Below are 18,475 nucleotides of genomic sequence, written 5' to 3' on the forward strand. Positions count from 1 at the left end.
ATATTGTTGTAAGATGTCCTAACAGAGAAGACAATGATAAAAAGAGGGAAATCAAGTACAAAGGGAGAAGAGATGATAGAGACAACAAGAGAAACAGGGCTACAAAGACAAAGGTAAGAAATATTGTTACATTTTTTAAGACAAAATAGCTAATGAATTTGAAAGTAATGATGAAGAAGTTTTCTATGTTTCTATGAAAGAAGATTCTAGTGAAGATGAGAAAACTGCATTAATCTCTTACATGAATAAAAGTGATAGATGGATAATTGATAGTAGTTGTTCAAATCACATGTCTAGTGATAAGAGTAAATTTTAAACTATGGGAACATATAAGGGTACTAGATGTGTTAAGTTTGGTAATGATGTACCATGTCTTGTGAAAGGTAAAGGATCAATACAACTAGCTAATAAGATCAAGTGTGAAAATGTTTATTAGGTTGAAGGACTTAAATATAACTCATTGAGTGTTTCATAGTTGAACAAATTAGGGTATAGAGTTGAATTCCATCATAAGAAGGCCAAGATATTTGGTGATGTTAAACTGATTGGAAGTGGTGATCAAACAAGAGGTAACTTGTTCTTTATATTTATCTGATGAGGCATGTTTGTTTGCACAATATGAATAAATAAGGTTATGGTATAAAAGGTTATGTCATGTGAACTTTGATAATTTGGTAAGCATTAGTAAGATGAAAAGAGTAAGAGGTTTGCTAACACTAAAGAAACCTAACAATGCTATGTGTAAATAATGTCAATTGGGAAAAATGACAAAGTCTAGTTTCAAGAGAAAGAAATATTCATCTAATGATATTTTGGAATTGGTTCATACTAACCTTTTTGGACCTATTGGTGTTATTTTGGAGATACATATTTCATTCTATATATTGATGATTATTCTAGGATGATGATTGTGATGTTTCTTAAAGAAAAATCTGAACCTTCTTAGTTATTTAAGTGGTATTTTGTTGGAAGCATGAATATTGATGATACTTCTATGGGGGATTATTATAGAAACATGATTAGATAATTATCATGATGATATGTTACATTCATGACTGTGTTTTTCATTTATGTCAATATACCAATTTTCTATGGTATCTGACAGAAGAAAACTGAAAGATCAAGTTGGTATGGACAGATTGTTGAGTACTTTCACTAGTGAAGTTAAAGGGAGATAATAATAAGTGTCTAGTATATATAGCTAACCTCGAAAGCATGAGATATTAATTTTAGAAGAAGTTATGAAATTTTTAATGTCCCCTTTCTGATTTTATATGATATTTAAAGCCTCTAATCAGATTTTAAAATCAAACAACCAATACTTTCAAAGATCAACCAATTTCTCAATAAAACCCAAATCAGGTATGCCCGAAATAGTACAAAAAACTTCACAGCTCCACATATTATTAATAAATGTGAAAGTAAAATTTTTTATAAAAATTTTTCCAGCATAATGTCCCAAAAAATGACATTTCTAAATTTTTATAGAGTTTACACAACAACTCCCAAATGGAGGACAAAAATAATGCTTATTGAGCTCCCGAAAATAGCACAAAATAGCTCGAAAACACCACAAAACACTAATAATCTATCAAAAAAGTATAACCACAACCCAATACATTTATTCAACTCTATTTTAACATCTAAATGTCTACAACATAGCAGAAAACCAAACTAATATGAAATACTCAACCGAAAACACCAAACTCTTACAAGAAACACACCTGAAAACTCACAAATTTGCACTGTTCAGCATAAGGGCAAACTCTGCATGAGCTTGCACATGGATTTTCCTCAAACTCTAATCCTTAGCCTCCCTAAAAACCTATAAAATTTCATCCTTGGGTCTCCTTCTCCACAGGTTTGGCAGCCTTTGAAGAACAACAAAGCAATGAGCAAAAATCAAGTTCTAGAATGAGCCCGAAATGCCTCCATATCCCTTTAAAAGAGGACATAACCCTAATTCACGACTAAGAGGGGTCAATAACACATATTTTAATAATATTTTTCATTTATTAATCCATTGGTTTCCAAATATTAGCCCCTTTTCCCAAAACATCACTTTTTGAGCCTACCTGCCTTAGCAAAAGTTATTATTTTAATTATTTAAAATGGGGACATGAAAAGTCCTCCCCTCCCAAATATTTCCTGTCCTCAAGAAATGAAGGTTGGGATGCTCAATGATATATGCTCCTTCCAAAGTTTCATCCTTCAATGGTAATCCTTTCCATTTGACCAAATGCTCTATGATGCTCCTATTTCTCAATGTTTTCTCTCTTGTATCCAAAACTTTTTCTGGTATCAAAACTAGTTTCCCTTCATCATCAAGAGGTGGTAATTCTATAGATACTATGTTTTTCTAGCCTAGAACCTTCTTTAGGAAAGAGACATGGAAAACATTATGTATTTTTCTATTTGGTGGGAGCTCTAATTCATAAGCTACCTCTCCTACCTTCCTGATGATCTTATAAGGCCCATAGAACTTGGGCTTGAGCTTCTCTACCCCACTCCTCTTCAAGGTGCTTTGCTTATATGGATGCAACCTAACAAATATCAAATCTCCCACCTCAAAATATCTTTCAGTCATTTTCCTATCACCATACAACTTTTTTTGGTTCTATACATGTTGTAGATTATCCTTGAGGGACCTTATTATGTCTTGGCTTTGCTTGACAAAATCACTTGCTACAGGTACTCTACTATTTGAAAGTACTAGATCAACAAAGGAAAGGGTATCATAACCATAAAGAGCACAAAAAGGAGGCATACCAATAGACATGTGATGAGATGTATTGTATCAATACTCCCCTAGGTGCAAACATTTTACCCAAGCATGTTGTTGATTTGAAACATAGTTCCTTAAATATCCCTCTATCCATTTATTAACTATCTCTATTTGTCCATTTGTTTGAGGGTGATAGCTAGTACTGGGAGTGAGTTTAGTTCCTGCCAAACGAAAGAGCTCCTTCCAAAAAGAGCTGAGGAATCTATTATCCCAGTCACTGACAATGTTTCTAGGCAAGCCATGTAATCTAAAAATTTCCTTGAAGAACAATTCAGCCACTTGTGATGCCTTGAAATCAGATGTGATGGGAAAGAAATGTGCATACTTAGTTAGTCTATCTACCACCACATATATGCAATCCTTACCTTGAACCTCGGGCTACCCAATGATGAATTCCATGGAAATACTTTCCCATTTTTGTTCATAAATAAGAAGTGGCTACAACAACCCTATAGGAGAAATTTTCTCTCTTATTTTGTTGGCATACCATACATTCCTTAATGTATTTAAGGACATCCTCCTTCATACCCTTCCATGCAAACCACTCTCAAAGTTTCCTGTATGTCTTGAAGTATCCTTGATGACCAGCCAAAAGTCTGTTATGAAAGGCCCTCAATATCCTCTCCTTAATTTTTTATCCTGGCACTAAGAAGATCCTACTCTTGTAATAAATAAATTCATCAAAAACCTTGTACCTATTATCATCCACTAACTTATGCAAAATCTTGGTGGCAAAGGAATCTTTAGCATACTCTAAAATTATGGAGACTTTCCAATCAGCAAAGATAGATGTTAAGGAACACAAAGTGGACTTTCTTGAGAGAGCATCAGCAACCACATTATTCTTTCCTTTCATGTATTCAATATCAAAATCATAAGCTTTAAATTTTCTTACCCATTTTTGTTGATGATCATTCAAATCCCATTGGTTCAAGAAGAACCTGAGGCTATTATGGTCTATATTTACAATGAATCTCTCATATACCAAATATTGTCTAAACTTATGAAGTGCATGCATGATTGCCAACATTTTCTTATCAAAGACAGAGTAACCTTTCTCTAATTGATTTAATTTTCTACTCTCAAATGCTATTGGATGTCCCCTTTGAGTTAGGACAGCCCCTATACCTACTCTAGAAGTATCACATTCAACAAGAAAAGGTAAAGAGAAATCTAGAATTGCAAGCACAGGGCATGAACTCATTACCTCTTTAAGCTTATCAAATGTTTTTTGTGCCTCTTCTGTCCAAAAAAAAGCTCCTTTATTTTTCAAATCAGTCAAGGGGGCAGAAAGTTGAGAAAATCCCTTGGCAAATCTCCTATGGTAGCTACATAACCCAAAGAAACCTCTCAACTATGCAAGATTAGTGGGTGGAGGCAATCCAAAATTATCTAAATTTTTTGTTGATCAACCTGTACTCCTTTAGAACTTATAATGTGTCCCAAATATAGGATCTCTATCAAACCAAACTCACATTTAGATAGCTTAGCATAGAAGGATTGCTGCTCCAAGATTCCAAAAATAGTGTCTATGTGCTTTAGATACTCCTCCCATGTTTTACTGTAAATCAAGATATCATGAAAAAATACCAAAACAAATTTTTGAAGATGCTTACTGAATATCTTATTCATACAAGAATGAAATGTTGTTGGTGCATTAGTGAGGCCAAGTGGCATAACAAGAAATTCAAAATGCCTATATTGACATCTAAAAGTAGTCTTTTCCACATCTTCCCTCCTCATTCAGATTTGATGGTACCCTAATCTTAAGTCAATTTTTGAGAAGTATATAGCACCATGTAACTCATCAATGAGTTCATCTATGCATGGTATGGGATACCTATTTTTTATGGTCTTCTTGTTTAGAGCCCTGTAGTCTATACACATTCTCATTGTACCATCTTTTTTCTTGACAAGTACCATAGATTTTGCAAATGGACTAGAGCTAGGCCTTATGAATCCCATGTCTAGGAGTTCCTTAATAGTTTTTTCTATTTCTTCCTTATAACTTCTTGGATGGTGGTATGGAGTTGTTATAACTAGTTTGGCATACTGTTCTAACTCTATAACATGCTCAAAACCTCTATCTGGTGGTAATTCCAAAGGCAAATCATTCAAAACTATACTATGCTTATCAAGAATATTTTGAATTTCAAAATGGAAATTACCTTGATTCTTTGGAGAGCTTGTTGAATGGATTATGACAACTACTTCCCATGCTACTTGTCCTCTTCGAAAAGTCCTCTCCATCCTCTTTGCAATGACCACTTTAGGTGCTCCATTTGATAAGCCTCTCAATAAGACTTATTTCCCATTGGAATGAAATTTAAACTCCATAGTTTGATGTATCATGTAATAGCCTCCAATAGAGTGCAACCATTGAACACCTAATACAAGATTTGTCTCCCCAATGTTGACAACATAGAAGTCATCACATAACTCATAATCTCCTAAGGTCATCTTGAGTTTTTTCACCACCTATATGTAAGGCATAGTGAATCCATTAGTTACAGTAACATTGAATCCCTCAAAATCTTCTACTTTAAGCACTCCTTTCATGACAAATCCCTCATCAATAAAATTGTGATTTGCTCCACTATCAAGAAGAACTGCCAACCTTTTCCTTGCTAATACCCCTCAAATTTGAAAGGGATGGTATCTTGGGACTCCTACTAATGTTGCTAAAGTGCCATCCTTTCTTATTTCTTTTTCCTTCTCTTCTCCTTCCTCCTCCTTAGTGTCATGAAATTCCTCATGCTCATTTGAATTAGATTCTAAAGCAACTTCAATATAGTGCACTTGACCTTTCCCCAAACATTTGTGTCCTAGAACCCATGGTTCTCTACAAGTGAAACAAAGCTTTTTCCTTCATAATTCACTCCTAGTCTCTTCATCTATCTTCTTTTTTGCTACATTTATCACATTCTTTGGTGGTAGTGCTGGAAAAGTCTTTTTCTAAAAATTCCCCTTATGTTGCCAAAGATTTGGGGGTTTTTGATTAGTGACTAGTTTCATAGGCACGCAAGTTTCAAGTTGCAAGCTTCTTTTGATAGCTTCCTGTAAGGTTGAGGGTGAGAAAACCTTAACCAAACCCTTAACAAAATCTTCCAAACCATCAAGAAAAAGATAAAAAAATCTTCTTTTCACTCATATCAGGTACCATAATAGCCACTTTTTAAAACTCTTCTATATACTCATTAATTGATTTGGTTTGCTTCAACTTTGACAATTCTTTAAAATACTCTTCATCATCTTTGAGGTAAAATCTATCTATCATTCTTTGACTAAAATTATCAAACGTGGTTACTTGATCATGACCTTGAGTAGTCATTCCATGATACCACAAATCATAGGCTACATCTTCCAAGTGTAGACTTGTGAATTGAATGACATCACTCTCCTTCATGGGTTAAGTGTGAAGAAGGTCTGTAATTTTTGTAGCCATGCTCTCACTAAAATTTTATTTGTTCCATCAAAAGTAGGTGTTGTAAACTTGCTTATTTTATTTTTGAGCTCTCTTCCACTTATGTCATGCTCCCTCCTATACTCTTTCTTTTGCATCAAAGTCTTCATCATATCCACATATTCTCTAAAAGGAACCGAATTGCAAAAGTCATCATCTAAGATATTGTAAGTAGCTCTTAATGCAATCAAGTTACCTGTAACCTCTTCCACCGCACTAAGGGCTAGATTTGGTATTGGTGGATCATCTACAGGCAAGAAAATAGTTTTTGATGATTTAGAGAGTGTGGGTTTCAGATTTCTTGGCTCCTCTGAAGTGCTCCCTTTCTCATTAGTAGATGCAACTCCTTGTAGTTTTTCTGTCAATATCTACAAAGCTTCTCTAGTTTCTGCCAAACTATCCACTATTTGTTTCTAAATATTCTGAATTTCCTAGAAGGATTTTTTTGCCATCTCATATAGGTCAGCCATACTTTTTCCTTCCTTGGATTTTTTACTTTTACTTTTAACTAGAGGTTTGATCAAAATTTCTTTATTCTTTTCTCGCTGCAAATATCTCTTTTCTCTTTTACTTAGTTGCATACAAACTTTTACAAACCTTTAGGCTGGCAAGATCATAGCTTTGATACCACTATAATGTCCCCTTTCTAATTTTATATAATATTTAAATCCTATAATTATATTTTAAAATCAAACAACCAATATTTTCAAAGATCAACCAATTTCTCAATAAAACCCAAATTGGGTATGCCCGAAATAGTGCCAAAAACTTCACAACTCCACATATTATTAATAAATCTGAAAGTAGACATTTTTACAAAAATTTTGCTAGAATAATGTCCCATAAAATTACATTTCTATGTTTTTATAGAGTTTACACAACAGCTCCAAAATGGAGGACAAAAATAATGCTCATCGGGCTCTCGAAAACAACACAAAATAGCTCAAAAATACCACAAAACACTAATAATCTATCATAGAAATATAACCACAACCCAAGACATGTATTCAAATCTATTTTAGCATCTAAATGTTTTCAATATAGTATAAAACCAAATTGATATGAAATACTCAATTGGAAACACCAAACTCTTACAAGAAACACACTTGAAAACTCACAAATTTGCACTGTTCAGCACAAGAGAAAACTCTGCATGAGCTTTCACATGGAATAGCCTCAAACTCCTATCCTTAGCCTCCTTGGAAATCTAAAAACTCTTGTCCTTGGGTCTCCTTCCCCATAGGTTTGGCAACTCTGAAGAACAACAAAGCAATGAGCAAAAATCATATTCTAGAATGAGCCTGAAATGCCTCCAAATCCCTTTAAAAGAAGGCATAACCCTAACTCATGACCAGGAGGGGTCAATAATACATATTTTAATAATAGTTTTCATTTATTAATCCATTGGTTTCCAAAGATTAGCCCCTTTTTTTGAAACTTCACTTTTTGAGCCTACCTACCTTAGCAAAAGTTATTATTTTAATTATTTAAAAAGGGGACATGACACAAGTTTCAGTGAAGATTGTTCTGAGATAACGATTATAGAAGCATATTCTTGTAAACTTGTTATATCTCTTAGCAGATTTGTTATTATGAGAAGTCAAAGTTAAAGATGTGAAGAAGAAATTGTAGAGACGACGTAGCTAAGCTCACTCATTGTAATTTTACACATAAGGAAAGTTATTTAAGTTACAAGGGAAAATATTAATGGTATCACTAAGTCTAATGTGTTCTTAATGAGGTCCTTTAATAATTATTTGAGAAGGTGTAACAACTAACTTAGGGTTTATTTTATGGATATCAAAGGTTGAAAAGAAATCTGGTTTGATAATTGATAGTGTTTTTTCACATCATATGACTAGTGATATGAACAAGTTTGTTGATTTCAAAAGTCATGATGGAGGCAATATTAGAGTTGAAAATAATGTAACATGCCATGTTAAAGGTATTGGATCTATAACTCTTAATGGTAAGACTAACACTAAAGATGTATATTTTGTTAATGGTTTGAAACACAATCTTCTAATGTTGGACAATTAGTGGATAAAGGTTATTAGTTATAGTTCATAGAGAAGACATGCATGATTAGAGACAAAGATGGAAAGGTAATTGGAACATGAACCAAATCTAGAGCTAATGTATTTTAGCTAAATCCAACTAAAATGACATGTTTGGTTGCTAAGGTTGATGACAGTTGGGTATGGCATAAGAGATTTTTTCATATAAAATTTGATAGCATTGTAAAAACTAATAGTATGATTGTAGTTAGAGATTTATCTAAGATTATTAAGCCTACTAACATAATTTGTAAGGAGTGTGTATTGGCAAAACATACCAGAACTTCTTTTCCCAACAAGAAGTTTACTACTATAACCAAGTTGGAGATTGTACATACAGATCTTAGTAGTCCTACAAAGACTAAAGGATTCTATGGTGAAAAATATTTCATGATTTTAGTTGATGACTTTTCTATAATGATGTGGGTTGCATTTCTTAAAGAAAAATCTAGGGCATTTGATAAGTTCAAGATATTCAAGAATAGATTTGAGAATGATTTAGGTATGAAGATTAAATGTTTAAGATCAGATAGGAGAGTTTACTTTAAAAGAGTTTAACATCTATTTTAAAGCTAATGGAATCAAAAGATAGTTATCAACTTCGAGAACCCCTAAAAAAAATGGCATTGCAAAGAGAAGAAATAGGTTAATAATAGAAGAAGAAAGAGCTATGTTAGTTGAAAAGGATGTATCCAAGACTTTTTGGAGAGAATGTATGGATATAGCAATCTACACTATGAATAGAGTGAAAATTAGGAAGGACAAAAACAAGACCCCTTATGAACTATGGTTTGGTCACTCACCTATAGTTAAGTATTTCAAAAAATTTAGTAGCAATGTTATATCAAAAGAAATGTTGATGTTAGTAAGTTTGATGTTAGAAGTGATGAAGGTATGTTTCTTGGTTATTCATTGAAAAGAAGAGCTTATAGATGTTATAGTCTAAGAACTAAGACAATTGTTGAAAGTGCAAATGTAAGAGTTGATGAGAAATTCAGGATATAAGATAAAGTAGTTGATTACAATTCTAATGATGAGAATGTTGTTACTAAACCAAGGAATGATGAATTATTCTTTGAGACTAATAATGATTTGTAGAATGGAGGAGAGAAAAGGCATGAAAAAAGTTCAAAACCTTCAATAGAGCTAACAATTGAGATAACAACTCCTACTTCTAGTAAGAATATGACAAAAAATCATCCACCAGAGTAGATCATTAGAAGAAGAGATAAATGTGTGATGAAAAGAAGTAGAATCAATGAAGAACTATGTCTAATATCTCAAGTTGAACCAAAGAATGTAGATGAAGCATGTAAAGATGACTATTGGAAGCAAGCTATGACCAGGAGACAAGAATGTGATAGGAATGGCTATTCAGGAACAAGATGAATGAATAAGGTGAATTTGTAAGGAACGAAGAAATATTTGTATGTAAAGGTTACTCACACAAGAAGGAATAGATTATGATGAAACCTATGCTCCTGTGGCAAGCATAGAAATAGTAAGGTTATTCTTTGCCTATGTAGTACATAAGAAATTCAAAGTGTATCAAATGGATGTCAAGTCAACGTTTCTAAATGAAGAACTTGAAGAAGAGGTATACATAGAACAATCTGAAGGTTTTTCTTTAACAGATGACAAGGACATAGTACGCAGATTGAAGAAAGCATTGTATGGCTTGAAGAAAGCACCCAGAACTTGGTATGTGAGGTTGGACAAGCATTTGAGAAAGATTGGATTTAGCAAAGGTATGGTATATAGTAATCTATATTAGAAAGAAATAGATGATGGATTGATGATTTTGGTAATATTTGTTGATGATATCATATTTGGAGGAGATGATGATGGAAGTGACAAGTTTGCAAAAGAAATGAAGAAGGAATTTGAAATGAGTATGATAGGAGAGATGAAATACTTCCTAGGATTATAGATTGTTTAGGACAAAGAAGGAATCTTTATTTTTTAGACTAAGTATTTGAAAGATCTACTAAAAAGGCCTAGTTTGGAAACACGTAAACTAGTTGGAACACCTATGGTAATTGTACACAAGCTATCTACAAAGGATGAGATACCTATTGTTGAGTAGAAGAAGTAAAGATCTATGATTTGAGGGTTGCAATATTTGACTCACACAAGGTTGAATTTAGCAAATACAGTTGGAATTGTTGCAATATTTCAAGTTGATCCCAGAGAAACACATTATGTAGCAGTCAAAAGGATATGTAGTTACCTTAAAGGAACACTAGAATTCAGATTATGGTATGATAGATCTAATGATTTCACTCTATGCACTTATATAGATGTTGATTAAGCAAGTAGTATGGATGACACAAAGAGCACCAGTGATGGAGCCTTCTTTCTTGGAGGAAGATTGGTTTCTTGGTTAAGCAAGAAGCAAGATTGTATCTCACAAAGTATAGAAAAAGTAGAATATGTTGCAATAACAAACAATTGTAATCAAGTTGTTTGGATGAAGCAGAGACTGAAGGATATAAGGATATAATTCAGTGAACCTATTATCATACATTGTGATAACACAAGCACAATGAATATCTCTAAGAATATAGTGTTGCATTCTAAGACTAAGCACATTTCTATCAAATATCATATGTTGAGAGAGAAAGTTGCAAAAAAGGAAATCATATTGGAGTATGTAAGCACCAAAGAGAAGGTTGCAGATATTTTCATCAAACCTCTTCCCAAAGAGACATTTGAGTATTTACAAGGTATGCTAGGGGTTATTCCCCTTCCTACATCAGAGTAGATGATGAAAGAGTGCATCAATCCTATGTAACAGAGCACTATTGTTTCTCTAGATTGAATGTTGATGCTTCCTTTATGGGGGAGTATTTGTGATGGACAAAGTCATCTAGGACTCTTGTTGGATGTTATTTTGAACAATGTCTTTGGATATTTGAGCAAGTCAGAGATAGTTGTTGCAGAGATTGATGGTTGTTGAAACCTTTGACATTGATGTCAATGGCAGAGAGAATACAACATGAAAAATAGTTTGATATAGAGTACATTTAAGAGAGATATTATAGCATGATATAGAGCACATTGACATATATCAATGAGGGAGAATGATTGATGAAGATAGTCTTTTACAGTTGGTATTTTTGGAACTAGATGTTTTTCATCTATGTTTCCATCAATGCCAAAGGGGGAGATTTTTGGAAGCATGAATGCTTATGATACTTCTATGGGGGAGTATTGTAGAAATATTATTAGATCATTATTATGATGAGATGTTACATTCATGATTGTGGTTGTCATTGATGTCAATATAGCAGTTTTCTATGGTATCTGACAAAAGAACAATAAAAAGATCAAGTTGTTATAGATAGATCATTAAGTACTTTCATTAGCGAGGTTAAAAAGAGATAATACTAAGTGTTTGGTATATGTAGCTAACCTTAGAAGCATAAGATATTAAGTCTAGAAGAAGTTATGCAAGTTTCGGTGAAGATTATTGTAAGATAGAGTTTATGCAAGCATGTTCTAGTAAACTTGTTATATCTCTTAGGAGAGTTGTTATTCTAAGCTAAAGTTAAAGATGTGAAGACATTCTAGAGATGATGTATCTAATTTCTCTCATCATAATGTTACACATATGAAAATTAATTTAAGTTACAAGGTGAAAGATTAATGTTATCACTAAGTGTAACATGTTCTTAAGGAGGTCCTCAATAATTAATTGAGAAGGTGTAACAGCTACCTCAAGAAATTATTTTTTCTAATTTTGTCAAGATCCAATATCCTAGACCCATAAAAAGTAGATGTGTCTTCATCTTTTCCTTCTAGGTCATAATTTGTTCCATCAAACATCGAGCTATCTTTTTTGAATATATTTTCCATGGATCTTCCAAAGTTGTTAAACTGTACCTTTAAGGACCTAAAGCTCTAATACCAATTGTAAGAAATAATAATCCACCAAGATAACTAAGAGGGCGGGTGAATTAGTTATCTTGGTAGACTATTATTTCTAAAAGCATTTGATCATAGTACAAAAGGAAACAAGTAAGAGTCTAAAGTGCTTGAGATGTGATAGAGGTCAACAATTCATCTCTAATGAATTCAATATATTTTGCAATGATAGAGGAATCAAAAGGCAGATGTTAGCATCTAGGAGCCCTCCCCAAAATGGAATAGTTGAAAAGAGAAATAGATCAATAATTGACTATGCTAGAATACTTATGATGGAGAAGAATGTATCACAGAAGTACTAGAGAGAAGTTGTAAGTATAGTAGCTGATACTTTTAATAGAGTACAAGTCAAGAAAGGTACAAATATTATACCCTTTAATTGTGGTATGCCTACCATGAAGTAATTTAAATTTTTTAGAAGAAAATTTTATATACTAAAGAATAATAGAAATGGAAAACTTGATGGTAAAAGTGATGAAAGCATATTCCTAGGTTATTCCACTAATAAAAAATATTACAAGTGTTTGAACTCTAACATTAACAAAGTTGTGGAATGTGCAAATGTAAAAGTTGATGAATAGGTAGAAAAGAATGAAGTCGAATGCAAAACAGAACCTGAAGACTATATTACATTCATATGTGTGAATGAAGGTTCTTCATGCACACTACCTAAGCAAGATAACAAAGCTAAAAACCAGCAACAAAATGGGAATATCGAGTTGCAATCCAATTGTTGAGCAATAGACTATTGGTGTCAAGCAACATCAAAATGATGTTGAGGTACATACTGAAGGAGCCAAACATCAAGAAGACAATGATGAGAAAAAAGAACCTAAATCAAAGAGAGTAAATGAACTTGAAATCATTTTTCAAGATGAACCTATGGAATAAGAAAGAAGAAAAGAACTTATACTAGAAAAATATGTGAGAAGACATCATGCACCTAAGAAAATCATTGGAGATAAAGAATCCAGAGTCATAACAAGGAAAAGACTCATAAGTGAGACATGTTTACTTTGTGATTTTGAGCCCAAATTAGTAAAAGATGCTTTGGAGAATAAGGATTAGATTCAAGAAATGAATTAAGAAATTGAGCAAATAAAAAAGAACAAAACATAGACACTGGTACCTAGACCTAAGGAAAAAAAAATTATTAGAACAAAGTAGGTATTAAGGAATAAGTTGAATGAAAAATATGAAGTCACAAGGAAAAAGGCAAGATTGGTATGCAAAGGATATGCACAAAAATAGGGAATTGACTATGGGGAAATGTTTTCCCCTATTGCAAGATTAGGAGTTTGAACATTACTTGCATATTCTTCTTATGAAGGATTTAATTATACCAAATGGATGTCAAATCTGCATTTCTAAATTGAATACTTGAAGAAGAATTTTATATTGAGAAACCAGAAGGATTTATAGATGTCAGTAAGAACAGCATGGTATGTAAGTTGTATAAGTCTCTATATGGTTAGCCCCTAGAGCATGGTATGAAAGACTACATAATTATTTCGTGAAGATTGGATTTGCAACAACTAATGATAACAACAATCTATACTTAAAGACTGCTAGTAACAATCAGGTATTGTATTCTAAAAATTTTGTTTATGATATCTTATTTGGAGGAAAGGAAGCATTATGCAAGTCATTTGCTGATGAAATGAAGAATGAATTTGAAATGTTAATGTTTGGTGAGATCAAATTATTTGTGGTTTGCAAGTTTATCAAATGAAGCAAGGTATCTTTATTACTTATTCAAAATACATCAAGGAGATACTGAAAACATTTGGAATGGAAGATTCAAGACCAATTAGTACACCTATGGCCATAGGACATAAGTTTTCTAAGAATGATGATTCTATTGATGTGAACCAGATACTATATAGATCAATGATTGGAAAACTACAATATGTTGTTCATAGCAAACCTAGTATTAAATTAGTAGTTGGGATAGTTGCAAGATTTTCTACAAGTTATGTGTTTGCATCTAAAGACTCTTGGAGATTCCTATTGGAGACATATAAATGTCAACTCTCTGATGATGAGTTAAAAGAGAAGGAGATACACATTGCCATAATGGATTCCCCTAGAAAGCTCTCTATCATACTTTGAAAACAAAGATATGGAATAAATTGAGATAACCCATGAAATGTGTGAGAAATTGAAGGTTGTTTATGGTAGCATGTCATGAGGGCTAAGACTGAAAGCCTATGAGAAAAATTTGATGATATGAAAGTGAAAGGAGAGGATATTGAAGCCTATTTCAAGAAAATAAAGGATATCATGCTAGCCATCAGAGCATGTGGTGGATTAATATCAAAAGATGAGTGTGTAAGCAAGGTGTTGAGAACCCTACTACCCAAGCATGGCATAAGGGTGTTATCCATTCATGAGATGAGAAAAATAGACAAGATGTATGTATCACTTGATGCACTGATAGGAAAGTTCACTGTATTTGAGCTTAACACCTACGACAATAGTAAATCAACTATAGACAACCTAAAATTGGCAATGACGTAAAACAATGTGAATTTTGATCAAACAACAAAAATTAAAGACAAAATCAAATAAATGAGGAAAATAATAGACTTTCAAATCAATTACAACTTCAACTCATTTGAGTGCTTAATTAATTAATCACCTAAACCTTTGATCAAATTCAAAAAGACCAAAACCACTTTTAAAAGAGAAAAATCTAATTCATAAAATAAAATAAAAAGGAAAAAGGTAAAGAAAATAGTTTAAAATAAATATAACATTTAATAAATTAACTAAAGTCATTTATCCTCTCAAAAGTGAAATCCACCTTTTTTTAATTTAAAAGAATTAAAGTCTATTTAACTGTTTCTCTAGGGGTTTTGTGAGATATTTTCAGTTTTACTGTTACCCCCAATGAAAGATAAAATCCAGATCTTCACCCCAAATCCTATAAATAGAAGGGAAAACAAGTAAATGGGACCCAAGTTTTAGGTATCCTTACTATAGGAATATTAGAGCTATCACTTTGTTCATCTAATTAGCATCACTATTATAGAGATCTTAGCATCATTTCAGTATCATTCTAGTGTTACTTAGCATCATTTAGATTACTTTGTCTCATACATACACATATCTTAATGTTTCCATGTTCTTATCTTCATATAAATTGCATTTCATATAGATCACGTATAGACTTTTAAAGATCTACATTAACAACATAAACCATTCTAGAATTGTCACTAAGATGTTGGTCTGAGAGTGATTTTAGCAATTCTAGTTAGGGAAATATGAGATGTTTGTATAGGCTTTCTTTAGAAATTTTTTATTGGGTCTAGCTTAGTTTAAAATTATTATGATTTCACTCTACACCAAGGTCTCATGAATACATTATTCCACAACGTACAAATTGGCACCCACCATGGGGCTTCATTTTAAAGCCTCATTCTTATTTAACATTTCATTCTAATATTTGAATCTCTTTGTAGATTTGTGTTTTACTCTTATTTCTTGTGAATATATGACTTATTGCAGGATTAACAGTGTTTGGGAAGACCCATAACAGGCACAACAACCATTCAAAGATTCTCCTGAACTCACAAATACTGGATCTAAGATTTGTTTCAACAATCTAGCACTTTTTAATACTATTTTAATGCTTTTGAATCATCTTATATGCATTTTAAGTGTTTTGTATTGCATTTGCATGATCTAATAATGCATATATAATATTTACTAGTGCATTTACAAGATTCTCTAGTGCTTTTATAAGATTTTGTAATGCATTTGACAAATATTGTAGTGCATATGTTCTGTTCTGTAACACTTTTGATCATACCTCAAATTTTTCATATTTAACTTGAAGATCTAGTTTCTAGGTGCTTACAAGTCTCTTGTAAACCAAATGGGAACTCCTAGGTCATTGGAGTTGTAGGAAGGGAGTAAAGACAATTGTACCTAGCCTTTGCCAGCATCGAATCAGTAGGCCTAAAACTCTTGTCAATTAAACTGTGGCTTTTTAAGACTCACAACCTAGTTTAAGTAAGAAATTGATTTATTTGGCCTATATGGAACTAGGCCTATGCTCTGAACTCTTTGAGTTGATCAGAATGCCAAACTATCCAAAAGGGTCAATAGGAATCAATTTGAGAATGAACAAACACATAGACTAAATACGATCCTCTTGTTCTCCTAGTTTAAAGGCTTGTAATTGAACATCTTTGTTTGTTGTGTTTGAGAAGTTGGAGTAGTAAGGATATACCTTCACCCTTTTAGGGTGATCAAACTCCCAAACCTTCTTTCAATTTTTTTGTCTCTCATTCTTTTCCATAGGTAGTTTACTTAGCCATAGAAAGGTGTACCTCTTGAGATTTTCCTTAGGAGGGTTAGTGAGAGGGAAAGCCTTTCAAATCGTATTATTAATTGAATGCAAGCCAATTACATTCTATTTGTATGATTTTTTGCATGACAAAATTTCCTTTATCCAGGTACAAAAATTAGATTGGAATCCATTAATGGTGGATAGGGTTTGTAGTTTAATCATTCATTTGTTAGCTTTTGAAAGTACTTGTTAAAACCCTATGTCTCATTCCTTCTAAAAACTCTAGGGCATGAAATCCTTTTTAAAAAGGGGAGCTTTGGAAAATATTCTATTTTTGGCACCCTCGAGATAGTCTTTCTCTCATGATTCCTCATCGTTTGATTTGGAAAAATCTACAGTTATCACTATCTCGCTATAGAAAGATGTGCACTTTTTATGCATAGCAAAGTAGCGAGCATCAAAAATTTTAAAAGAACGGGACTATAAAATGAAGGGACGGCAATTAAGGATTTATGTTATGGCCAAATTTTTAGTCACATGCACCTTGTTAGTACCATCAGGTAGGAAAAGGGGCCCAGTAAAAAGTAGCCAAAAAGCAGCGCCAGAATGTGGTTTTTTCTGATGCCTTGCTATCTCACTATCAGAAAAATAAGCATTTCACCATTAGCAAAGTAGCGAGTAGTCAATAATTCAAAAAACATGGTGACCTTAAAGTTTCAAGATAATTTTAATTTGTCCAAGTGGCATGGTGAGTAATAACTTCTATTATTAGAAGCTATTAATAAAGGCGATGTTGATTTGATTGGTTTTTATTCTTTCGGTGTCGAGTTTTGTTAAAATCACTAGAGCTTGTTACCTCACTATTAGAAATTTTTAGCATCTCACCATTAGCAACATAGTGAGACACCATGAAATGAACACATGGTGGGAGCTCAAGCAACATGGAAAGATGACTAAGATTAAACAAAGGTTTTACTTGTTGCCAACAGTGCAGAATTTCTTGCGTCATCAGCGCCCTAGACCCACCACTCATTTATAAAGCATATAACGGATTATGATCATTAGATCAAACTATAATAAACAATCCTCACTATCTCACTATGGAAAGTTGTAAGTTGTTTACTCTATGTGACATAGTGAGTATGGGGACCCACCACTCTTTAGGGTAATTTGTGTAGTTTCTTTACCTTTGATTTGATCTTAGATCAACGGTCATTGCTATCTCACCATGAAGAGTTGCTCAGAGGATATGTATAGTGAGGTAGAAAATAAGGGTCCACCACTATTCTTCTAAGCAATGCAATAATGTGTCATCCACAAGATCAAGATCAAATCAATGGTTGTCATTGCTTCGCTATGGCAAGGTGCTCACTTTTTATGTATAGCAAAGTAGTGACCTATAGACATGTGTCCTTAGTTGCCAGTGGGTTCAGATGGAAATTCCATCAAGGAAGGAGCTATGTACATGGTTAGTTTTCATTGGATTGACTAGCCAATTTGTCAAGTGGAATGCCAAGTTGTCTTTCTTTGCATCCCTTGATCATAGGATTTTTAAAGATCGATGGCACAGATTTAAATGTAGAAGGTGGTGCCACTCTATGTATTAATTAGACATGAAAGCTTCATGTGTGAGGAAAAATAGAGTATAATACAGGAAATTTTCTCATTTCCACCTTACGCAAACAAAGATTTCAAGCCTTTCTGAGTAGAAGTAATTACTAATAAGACTGTGTTGAATTTGGCAAGATTGTGAAGCAACTGGTTTGTATAGAAATTGTAGAAATACAAAGAGAACAAGAGCAGAATTCAAGTAAGTAGTTACACTGTCATATTTGTAAGTTTTTCAGTTCTGCAAAGCATAATCCAAGATGCCTCCGAAGAAGGGATTTTGAGGTTAGGAAAATTATTTGGATAGAAATGTACATGATAATTTGCTTGAGTTACTT

Source organism: Cupressus sempervirens, chromosome 3 (genome assembly GCF_028749045.1).
Source record: "Cupressus sempervirens isolate cs-2001-9-10 chromosome 3, ASM2874904v1, whole genome shotgun sequence".
NCBI classification, from domain to species: Eukaryota; Viridiplantae; Streptophyta; class Pinopsida; order Cupressales; family Cupressaceae; genus Cupressus; species Cupressus sempervirens.